A 12,071-nucleotide genomic window follows, 5' to 3' on the forward strand; every position below is an offset into this window, starting at 1 on the left:
AAAATTGAACAGTAAATTGAACTGAATGAATGGTTTTTATAATATGCTCTAAAGTACAAAGTTAATATATCATTCATTTTAACATTCATTTGGTAATTTTAAACCTTTGATGTTTATGCCTTTTACCAAATTGAATAATAATATTCTACTTACACTTTCAAGGATTATTTAAAATGATAGTTTATTTGAAGGGTTGATTGGCATTAGATGGCAGTTAGTTATTTATTTTCCTAATTTATTTATCAATTTTATATAAGAAAAGGAAAAAGTATATAACTGATGTCTTCAAATTTTAAATTAAAGTGTTTAAAAGATGCTGAAATCAGATATATCTAGCTATTGTGCATGTTATTCAGTGTTTTATAGCAGGATTCTACCTCAATACATCTAGACTTAAAGTGGTTAGCGAAACAATGATTCCACACGACAAAGAACTTCCCTAGAATTGATTACAATTAACCCATTGAAGGCTCTGAACGTAAAAAGACGTATTTTAACCAGCAGTTTTCTCCACGCAGCAAAACCGGCTTTTCCATTGGGAAGACATATTCCTTCAATTTTGCCCATTTGCTACACCGCCAGTGGTTTGAAATAACCAGCCACATTGGGTCCTCCGCTGCAGAGGAGTTACATGCAGAGAATGGCATGGCTTCGGATCATCTTCAGCTGTGCTTCCCAGACCGTCGCCAATAGCCCATTGTATAGCTCTAGTGCGACGTAAATATATTACAACTACAACTACAGCCATTTGTACAGTTACAATTGTAAATTGAAGATGTTAGCTTAAAGCTTACATAGAAATGAAAACAACAACCCGAATAAAAACAAAGTTAACAATCGTTTACTAATCAGAGGTTATCAAATTCAACATTTACAAGTACATTTACTAGTACTGTTAAAATTACCAGTTCTTTTTACAAAATTTGCAAATATTATCTCATTTACTTTTAAACAGCTTGCTAATAAAACCAAATTTTATTTAATTGTGCCAAAATACATTATCAATGCAACATGGTAAAAATTACCGCACTTTTTTGTGTTCTCAGAAACACGCAAATTTTACCATATTCTGGTAGTTTTGACAACACTTTTTTTCTCAGTGTTACACAACTTTTAAGCAAAAACAAGTAAAAACTTGATAATTGATATTAGAAAAAAAACAATTTTGGAAAGCACAAGGTAATTATATTTCTAACAATTCAAAAAAGTATAAAAATATTTTTTTTTAATTTAAAGCTTTTGCGCACAAGAATTCGCAGAAATCAATTCCATTGAAATAAAATTTTTATCCAGCTTTATATTATACTATTTACCAACATGTTCATAAACTTTTAAATAATTCTTGATTTAAACATTTATTTATAAGAATTTTTCTTTTTCTAAAGAATTTTTTTAATTTTCATTTCATGCATTTTAAAAAGTTCTAGTTTTTAAAATAAAGCTGTAAGATGATGTATAACTTATTATCGTATTATTTGCGCTTAATTTAAGTTCTATTTTAATAAAATTGCATATAAGCTCATTATTACAAGCGTATCCTTCTATATGTTTTTTTAAATTTCAAAAATTGTCTCTTTGTGTACATTCCTTAGTTATGAAAAATATAGTAACAGAACGTATAAATATTTTTTACTGTCTCAAAAGTCAAAATTCTACTTGTGTTTGCTTATAAGTCGTAGAAGTTTAAATGCTTTGTGTTTACTCATGTTTATTTTAGCTTTTAGGGTACTGAGCCCCTTAATGTTTGCAATTTTTTTTGCTAATATTTATGACTCATACCCTAACACACATTGTAATTGCTTATAGTATTTTTAAAAAAAAACAGTTTTAAAATAGCATTCTTTTTAAACTGTTTTTGAAAAAGTAATACACGAAATTTTCAAGACTTTCTTTCCTTCCTTCAGCTATACTGAAACTTAAGAGATAGGAAATATAATTTCTTAATACGTTTAAATAGTTTATTTTTAATTTTTAAATGTTAATGTGAAAATATATCGTATAGTGTATAATATCCTAAAAGAATGTAATTTCTAGCCAGAAAACAAAAAGATGACAAGTCAACTAAAGTGTTGTTTCTAACAAAAATGACTTTCCATTCGAATAAAATCGAAAACATTTATCTAAATTAATGAATTGAATATCATTTATGATAAAATTTACTTACTTTTATATCCTATTACATAAACGTGTATAGGGAAAGTCGTAAAATGTCCTTTGGACACTAAGAATATCTTTGTAATGTTATATTATTGAGCTAACAAGCTCCTTTTAGGATTTCGAACTTTTGTTCTTGTCTGTTGCCAGAAACTTTTGTTTTTAACGAAAAGCTAAGAGACAAAGTTATCTGAACAAACTTTTTCTTCCGATTTCTTTTTACATCCCCCGTATCTGAGACTTTTTCTTAAAGAAAAGACAATTGATCTTAAGTAGTCAGTTTCAATTGAAGAAAATCTAATGTCTTATAAAGATATGATGTGCTAAATTAATACTTTGAAACGTGAGTGTTGCAAGTAACATGCAAAAGACAAAAAATATTATATTTATTACTTCAGGGAACTGCCCATGTATTGTATTTATTACAAATTTACTGAAAACTAATAAAATATCTTAAGCGGTAGGCAGATTATAAGCAGCAATAACACTTAAGGAAAGAACCGAACTAATGGTAACACAGTGAATACTGCGCCATCGAAACTAATATGCAATAAATACACTGTAAAAATTGAGCAAAGGTGCGGCAAAATAGATCCGGAACAAATATAGCTGAACATGAAAATTCTTTACATTCATTATTGAGTATAATGACATGCTCAAAATTGAAATAGTATATAATCAGTTTTAAGCAAAATATAAACAAATGATGCGGAGGGAGAAATGTCTAAGTAGCTGTCAGCGGGGTTCCAACCAAGGACCTTTGGGATTACTGTACGATGCTTTTACCGCCGTAGCAGCCCAGAATGAATTAGGAAGCTTTATATAGTAGAACCATTTAAGCTTCGCTGACTTAGTGGGAAATAATTATTGCCATTTGCATTAATCTTAAAAATTGTAAGAATTTCAATTATTAAAGTGAAACGAAACAATGCCGTAGTGGTTCAAAGAAAAAATTAAAAAGCCAATAGTCCAAAAGTTAATTTAAAAAATAATTACTAAACTATATAGTAAAATATTGCTAAAATATAGTAAAATTATGCTAGTAAAACAATGTGTGTGTAAATAAAGAAATCAATCATTTGACTTATATGATTTAAAAACTTCCTAATTCATTTGATTTAAATTCTTGCACCATTATTTAACTGAAGTAAATCTTTAAACTTAGTTATATTTGTTTTATCTTGTAAATTATGTTTAATGTTCATGACAGAATTTTAATAAGGCGGAAAAAAACTTTTTTACAATAAAGCGCATTAAATCATTATTTTTCTTAATTTTCACCTTTTAACATTAAAAGGATTTTAAAACCCTTTTATAAGATGTTTTTTTAAAAAATGCTACTGAAGGAAAACGGAAGTTACGTTTTAATGAAATATAAAGAACACTCTAAAATAGTATTGTAGATCATTAAACAATTTGTACTAATGAAAAATAAATGCTCTGAAAATACTTAAACAAAAACGTTCACATTAAGCAATAATTGAATACCCTGACACCACATTTTCTGTTGTTTTTACTTATGCCTAGTTATAAACAAATTTATAAACAATAAAAAATAACACAAATATTAAACGTAATATTTTATTGTTGAAGCTATAATGGCGAAATTTAAACTGCACGATTATAACATTACATTTACTGACTCTACGTTTCTCCTTACTTTTACTTAGTTATACCTAGTATTTCTTAAAGAATAGCTGATTGTTGAAGGGGGGGGGAGAGGAAAGAACAAAAACATAATGGTTCTTGACCCTTAACTTCGTCCTTCAACTGTTTTTTTCTTTTTCTGACATTTTCTTTTTTAGGTGTGTATGTCGCTTTATAATCCCCCTTCGTGACCCTGCGTTCCCCAAAAACCGTAAAAGCAACTTTACCGATCAGAAGATTGACCTCGATCAGTTCAGAAGCTCTATAATTTAAGCAGGTAACAATTACTTAGGTGCGTGGGTCTTCGAATCATATCCTCCCCTGCATGGGGCAGTCACAGTTAAGATCTGTCTCTAGGTTGGTAATCTTCGATACTGAACTGTAAAAATGTATAGGTAAGGGTGTGTTGCTTCACCTAATTTTGAAAAAGATCAGTACAAAGTGAAAGTAAGTTCGAAATAAATGTTTCACCACCTTTGACGTAGAGCATTTTAGGTCGAATGAAATATATTGCTGAAGGACACAAAAAAAAAAAATATATATATATATATATACTTTAAGAGACATTTTAATGTTCCAAACGTTAAAGAAATATATCAAAGCCTTTGCAAAATTCATACGAGATTTCTGTTTTTATAATTGAGTTGGAATAATTCTTCTCCGAACAAAAATATTAACATTAAAATAATAGTTAACAATGATATAATTTTAAAAAACCTATTCTTTTTGTATAGTGAAACAATTTTAAAAACGGTTCATTGAAGTAGAGCAGTTTTCAAATTTTTTAAAGTAAACGTTCTTCATAGTTCTTCAGTATTTGGTAATTATTAAATTACTTTTATTTTGTCTACCTTAAATTTTTTTAAAAAAATACGAGGATTCACTTTCTTTATCCACGTATGAATAAAGGTAACATCTGTGAAATACACTGCTAGAAATTTCATTTTAAAATCACGGTAAAATAACCGACAGCAGTCTTTCCATCCGATTAACCTTAAAGTTTACGGCTAAGAACATTTTCTATATTTACGGTTTTAAAACCATTTAAACTTGTATGGTTATAAAATTATGAATACAAAACTATGCTTTTTTCAATCATTTACAACCAACCACAAAAAAGAAACTTATTTAATTGGACATAAGAGCTCAGTTACATCTAGTATGGTACATACATCTAGAATGGTTAAGAAACCATGAATGCAAAACTATATGTTTTTAAACCATTTACAACTAGCATGTTTTCAAAACCATGAAAAGTTTCACTGGACATTAGAGACAGTTCAGGAGCTTTCTAGTGCTGCCCTTTGCTCGTGAATGAGAGTATCGTATTCTTACAGTACAGGGTCACAGATTGGGGAGAGCAGGACACTGACTTCATGCGTTGGAGAGAATATAGGAAATATTGTGGTGTCGACGCTAGAACTCGATCTCGTTCTGTCAGATATACGGTCAGATTAGCCCTCTCGGGTTTGATACGTAAACAGTTGCAAAGAACTCAGTGTCTTCATTAGGTGGGTATAGTTAGTGCGTATTAGGTGAAAGCAGTTAATAAACAGTTTTTCTCACACTTAACAGCCTGATTACCATGCTATTTATGACTATTTGACTATTTTGGTTATATACGGTTATTTTGGTTGATTATGGTAAAAAACAATTTCACAAATGGTTATTTAACCATTTTTTTTCGTGAAATTTTAAGAGTATAAAAATTATGTATGGTATGTTAAAATTAAAATAAAGATTTTACATTGAATTCATCAAAATCGAGATATTACGTTTTAAAATAATATTAATTCGGCATATTGTAACAAACAATTTAAATGTCGTCCAATCATAATTTAAATTAGTTCAAGGTATATTTTTGATCACCATTTCTATTCAAATATGGATTTATACACCAAATGTTAATGTTTTCTGACAACATATATCATGCTTAACAAAAATAGAAATTTACAATAATGTCTCTTTCCAAATTATTACATAGATATGTAAAAGCATTTTTTCTATTTTGTTTTTCGTTTATAAAGATTCAGATTTATAAGTGTGAATAATCTGGCAAAAATACTTTAAATATTTTCTCAATTTGCTCCAAAATGCAAATAATTTTTTATGTATAGTTATCCTATGAAGAGATAAATTTGCGTATAAAAAAATGTCTACTTTTTCTTAGTCATTAATGCATTTTCCACCTCACCGAAGAATACGTTTTGGCATTAAAATTATAGCCAATTTATTTCTGAGTCACAGAAAAGTGCGTTAGTTGCCTTGAATATTATTTGCCAAATAATGTAGCCAACATTTTTCAAGATGTTTTACTCCACTAATAGATTTTTTTTATATATATTTACAACAGGTGATACTTTTTAAGGACAAATTTAAATATTTATTTTTTCTCATTGAAAGATCTGCTAATTGGATAATAGTACTCCAAAAACACAATACTGCTTCAATAAAAAAATTATATAATGTTTAACGTGTGCATAAAGAGCTTGAAAAATCAAAAAAAATTCCCTAGAATTTCAAAGTTAACCAAATTTATAATTACCAGATATCAATTTACTATTTTCCAAAAAAGGAATTAATTCAATAAGTCTGAATTCAATTTAATTAAATTGAATTGCCCTAAGCAAATTCTTACAAAGACTATGACTGTAATTTTTATTTAGTGTGAATATTATTCTTACATATATATTCTTACATTAAACTTATTGAAATATTAAAATTTCTATTCAATAAATTTCAGTGCCTAACGATACAAACTATTCCATTAATGTATGATTAAGTTGATTCGTTGTTCATTTATTCGTAAACAAATATTAATCCCTAGACCTCTAGGAAATAAACTTTTAATCCCTAGACCGATAGAAAATTCGAAAGACCTGTGATTAATTTTCCATAATTAACTTCTGGCATGTAGCAGTCAAACTCATTGCAAGTATTTGAGATCATTAACTGGTATTGCAAAACTGTAACAAAGTTTATAAATGGAGAGGGAGAATAAATGATATGGGTCAAATAAAAAAAATCGCGATGACCAGCATTGTCTTATCAAAGGCTTTATATCTAAAATTCAAACATCAAAACGCACAATTCATTATCAAAGCTTGTGAGAAAATGAAAATATGTTTGTAAATAATAATTAATGTAATTTATTCTACATAAAATATAATTATCATTCTTAAGCTAACAGTTTTACTTAAGTTATTTGTTAAGTTATTTGTTACAGTTCAATCTCAAAACCTGATGAGATTTTTATTTATATTGTGCATAATTAAACTCTCTAAAAGTGCTTGATATTTTTTCAACAAAACGCCACTTTAAATAAAAGTAAACAATTATCATAATTTTTAATTAATTCGAGTAGTTACTATATTTGAAAATGCCTTAATCTTTGCTGTATAGCTTTGATAACACTTTCTAAGACTACTCCATGTCGGCAATATCTGAAACACTGAAGCACCACTTTTAGGGTTGGCAATACCGTTCAAATTGTTAGGAACTGTACATTTATGCGCACGAAAGCATGATAGCTGCATACATAGCTAGTACTGCTGTTATTTTTAATAAGTAGGTAATAATTGGTGTTGTGGTATATAGCTAGTAGCTAAATATATAGCTAGTATTGCGATTGTTGTTAAAAAGACTAAGAATTTCCAAGTGCTAATAATGGTAATCATGAAGTGCTAAAATGGCTCATATGCAATTCAATTTTCGAAAGCGTCAAATGACTAAGATTTTAAATATCGATATTTTCAAGAGAATACTGAGATTACATGGATGGCATTAAGTACTTTTGGTGCATCATCCGTAAAATTCATTTTTCTGTAAAATCCTTTATTAAAGCTACCATAAATTTTACAGTAACATTTATTTAGTTAAAGTGATTCGGAAATTTTACGGTAATTATTACTGCAAAAATTACTTTATATAAAACTTTTTGTTCGTAACATGTTCCGGTAAAAAAAATTTTTACTGATGGCGGTATTTTTTTACCGGACTTTGATCTGAAATTTCTTACAGTACACAGTATATAGCTGAAGTTACCACTTACTGATAAAAACAACCATAGTTCTTATAATTACTACATCACCCTCAAAATGAGCAACATAATAATGAACAGCAACATAAAAAAACAGCGCTACAGACTAGTATTATAACTTAGTTTTATTCGTAAAGTACTTAATTTATTTAAAGCATTTTTTGTTGCTTTTTTGACTTTTGTTTAATTAATTTGATTTTTCTTTGTACGGTGAACAATTTAGAAAAATGTCTTCTTAAAAATAATTATTTTAAATTTTTTATAGTCAAAATATTGATTGCTTACGATCCTACCAAAACATTAAGCAAAACTAATAACCATAAAATTAATTAAAATAGAATATATGATATTATTTTTAAATATCCTCAATAACTCGATGTCATCAGACTAGTGTGGAACATTCAAAATAAAGTAATATCATGTTTTAATTAAATATTTAGATACGTACCGAACGACAATAAATAAATTTTTTTGGCAAATTTAAAAAAAATTGTTCATCCTAGTCTCCTTTAATTACAGAAGATGCTAACAAAACTAATTTTATAAATTTAAAACATTTGATTTCTAACAATTGTGGAACATAAATACGTAGACAAAAACATATTTTAAAGCTAATAAACTGGATAAACAGTAAAAAAGAAATAAAAAATTGCTTCAAATTGGGGTTTTTTTTCAGACACTGACATTCAGACTTTTTCAGAGTAAAGGGAAAAACAATGAATTAAAATTTAAGCCAAATATATTAGGACATATTTAAAATAATCCCTTCCAAATAGGCAAATCAGGCGCTAACGCTTGTTTATCATGTGGAACTAATATCCAATGCTTTTATTTCACTTTACGATTTCTGTTACATTGTTTCCAACTTCCAAATTATCCGAAAAAGAACAAACTCATAATACTTAAACCATTTAAAATAATAACAAAAAAGTATTCAATAGAAATAAATAAAACATTTAAGCTTACGCAAAGAACACCAAATTATACGTATATGACTTTTTGCGATTGTTTTCAAAATACGAAACGACATGGTTACGTAATAAAGCGCTTGATATTTCATTTTATAGTCGTGATTTTTGCATTGTTTCTTTCTTCTTTTTTCTCGTTATTAGAAGCAACATTGCATTTTTTATACTCCATCAGTCAGTCAAATTTACTCAATTCACAGAGTAGAAAGAAAATGCGTTTTTAATAAAAAAAATAATAATAAGTTTGTTTTCTACAAGCAATTTTCATTATGATGTCTTTGCATAATCATGCAAGAATTGATTCTAGCAATTACAATAACATGTTACTTGAATAAAAACTGAATAACTTTTAATAACTTTCGATAAAGTTAAAATATGCTTAATTATATTGATTATAATTTTTGATTTACATCTTTTACTAGGTATTAATTTTAATTGACGTATTGAATTGATTTGCCAATTAACTTATTGTATGCAGTTAATATATGATGATATAGTTTTGAAAGATATAATCTTTGCCTTGTTTTAATTCAAATAACATCGATTCTTTAAATAAAAAACCATCTTGTTATTAATTTGATACTTTTATTCTTGCATTTATTAAATATATTCTACAGTTAAAAACAACCATGAAATATAAACGAAGCAAAAAATAATTGACATTATATTTTTATGCCTAGTATTTATTCTTTAATTTTAATTAGCGTATTGAATTAGTATGTCAATTAACTTATTATATATAATTGATATATGATGACTTTAGTTTTGAAAAATGTGATCTATATTTTATTTTAATTTAAATAATAATAAGTTTTGAAATAAATAACTATCTGAGTATTTATGCTATATTTTCAATCTTGCATTTATTAACTAAAACTTATTAATTAAAACTTATTAATTAATTAAAACTGCAGTTAAAAACAATGATGGAATATGAGCAACACAAAAAATAATCCACATTATATCTTTATGTCTGTCATTTATCCTTCTGGAAACCCATGTCATTTTTAAATTTTTATTCCGCATTTTTTTTTCTTTTATAATTTACTTTACATTAATGTTTTCATTCACTTCAAAAAATTGAAACCAATATTCTTTTTTGAGAAAACCATGGAAAAAAAACTTTCCTGCTAAGTCTCATTCATTCTTAGATTGTAAAATCAGAAAAAAGGAAGAAAAAGAAACTTTTGAAACAATTTTCAACAAAAGAAGATATTTGTCTTTTAATTTCGAGATGAGGTAATGTTCAAGTTTCCTTTAAAATATGCACGTCTCATTAATTTCTTTTATCGTTTTCTATTCTCAGATATTGCAAAAAGCGTTGAGTTCAGTTTAATTTTTAATTTCCCATTAATGCTTTCCTTAGACTTTAACTTAAGCTTTAAAATTTCTTAAGAAATTTGTAAACAAGGACTTCTAGACAAAGTAGAGATAGTATTCTATATACTGCACTTAAATTAAAATATATTTTAATAAGAAATTAAATAAAAACTATTTAAATATGAAATAATATTACACGAGATTATATCTATTCACGTATGTTATTTCACAGAGTTTTAGTCGAAGCTTTTAGAAGGGTTAATTATATTAAAGTACAGATTTAAGATTTTTAATTATTTATTTAAATCTTTCAGATACATTCTTAGATAGATATGATTTTTAACTTAAATAATGCTTTTTAGAGACCTGAAAGTTAATAAGCAAGATGATATAAAACATCATTTTAAATAAATTAATACAATATTAGCAAAATGTTTAATTTTTCATTTTTTTTTTAATGGTGGACACTTGGGATGTATTGTCCCATTGGCCTCTTATGCCAGAACTGCTACTTTCTTCTCGTTACCCAGTGGGCACCTGGGACGAAGCCACGGCGGTGGAGCAGCGTCGCCCACGTCACACGACCACATACCCGTTTATAGGGCTGGTCACAAACACAAAGGAGAAAGGACATAGAACATAGAGAGAAAGAAACATCGATGCCCTGAGCAGGATTCGAACCCGCTACCATCGGCTCTGCAGTCAGGCACACTAACCACTCGGCCACCGGGTCGGCTGTTTAAAAAAATAAATATTATCTAATTTTTTTATTTTAATTTCCAATTTTTAAGCAATTTAAGTAAAACTTACAGTTAAAAGAATTTCCTTTTTAAATTAATATTTTTCTACCAAGATATTTAATTGAAAAATGTGTCAAAGTGTGTTAACTGCAATTTTTAAAGTTCAACCAAATTAATAGAATTCTTATTTGAGAATCAAGCATCACCATTACTCTCATATCAAAAATGAGAATGTCGAATGATGAAGTTAAATGCACAGCAATAGCATTCTAAATAAGAACAAAAACTTTTAAACAGGAGATTTAGTTGACAAATTAAATTTTTTTTCTTTAAATTTATAAGCAAAACTTATTACATAAAATTTCTGGAAACCAAGCATACTTAAATTTATATCTTTCTGTCAGGAAATTTCGTGCAAAATTATTTCAAACTGTATTAGCTACTATTATTCTGGTTAAACCAAATTAATATAATCACTTTTTAAAAATCAAGCAATATCTTCCCTCTCATATCAAAAATAAGACTATCGAATGCTGAAATTTACTACACTCATAGTTATTTGTTAATTATTTAAGTTTCTCCTTAATCGTTAGTTGTTGTTTGGTTGCATCAAATATAAAAGCAAAACAGCTTATTAAAATCTCTCTCAGTTTTGTTAGAGATTCTGTATATTACTTGAACTATAACAAACAAAAAATTTTTAATAAGCCGAAATGTTTAGAGAATAAAGCAAAGTTCGAATTATTAATCTTACAAAAATGAAATGAACCACACAGTTTAAATTCGAAGAAAAGTCCTAACACTTTTGATCTTACTCTTTTTTTTTTTTTTTTTTTTTTGTTTCGAGGTTTACAGTATCGTAATCATCCGTAGGCAATATGAGAACGTCTGTAAATAGATATTAAGTTCGTTATTTAAAACATTTTGTTCACTTTTTTTTAAGAAAAATTAATTTTTTTCAGTATTAAGAACAAATGTGTTGGAGTCGAGCATCTTCCTCCGATGAACGCGATCTAAATTTTGCCCTATCAGTGATATTAAACAGATTGTCACTTTCGACTGACAAGAAGTCGTAGGTCAATAATTTTTCTGAACCCGAAAGTTCCTATACAGACAACTCGAAAGTAGATTCTCCGAGACTGAACTTGACCTTCTTTTAAGTAACACGCTTTCACTCCGACTCGACTCAGACTTGGCCTGCTT

At 27.6% G+C, this 12,071-nt stretch overlaps 1 protein-coding gene across 1 annotated transcript in view; it reads right to left on the reverse strand.

Annotated features, from left to right (window-relative positions):
- LOC107443755 (A disintegrin and metalloproteinase with thrombospondin motifs 9) overlaps positions 1 to 12,071 on the reverse strand; it is a 332,741-nt gene that overhangs the window by 247,944 nt on the left and 72,726 nt on the right. The gene's annotated exons all lie outside the window — the stretch shown is intronic.

Source organism: Parasteatoda tepidariorum, chromosome 11 (genome assembly GCF_982258835.1).
Source record: "Parasteatoda tepidariorum strain Cologne lab strain chromosome 11, Ptep-v5.0, whole genome shotgun sequence".
Lineage (NCBI taxonomy): Eukaryota > Metazoa > Arthropoda > Arachnida > Araneae > Theridiidae > Parasteatoda > Parasteatoda tepidariorum.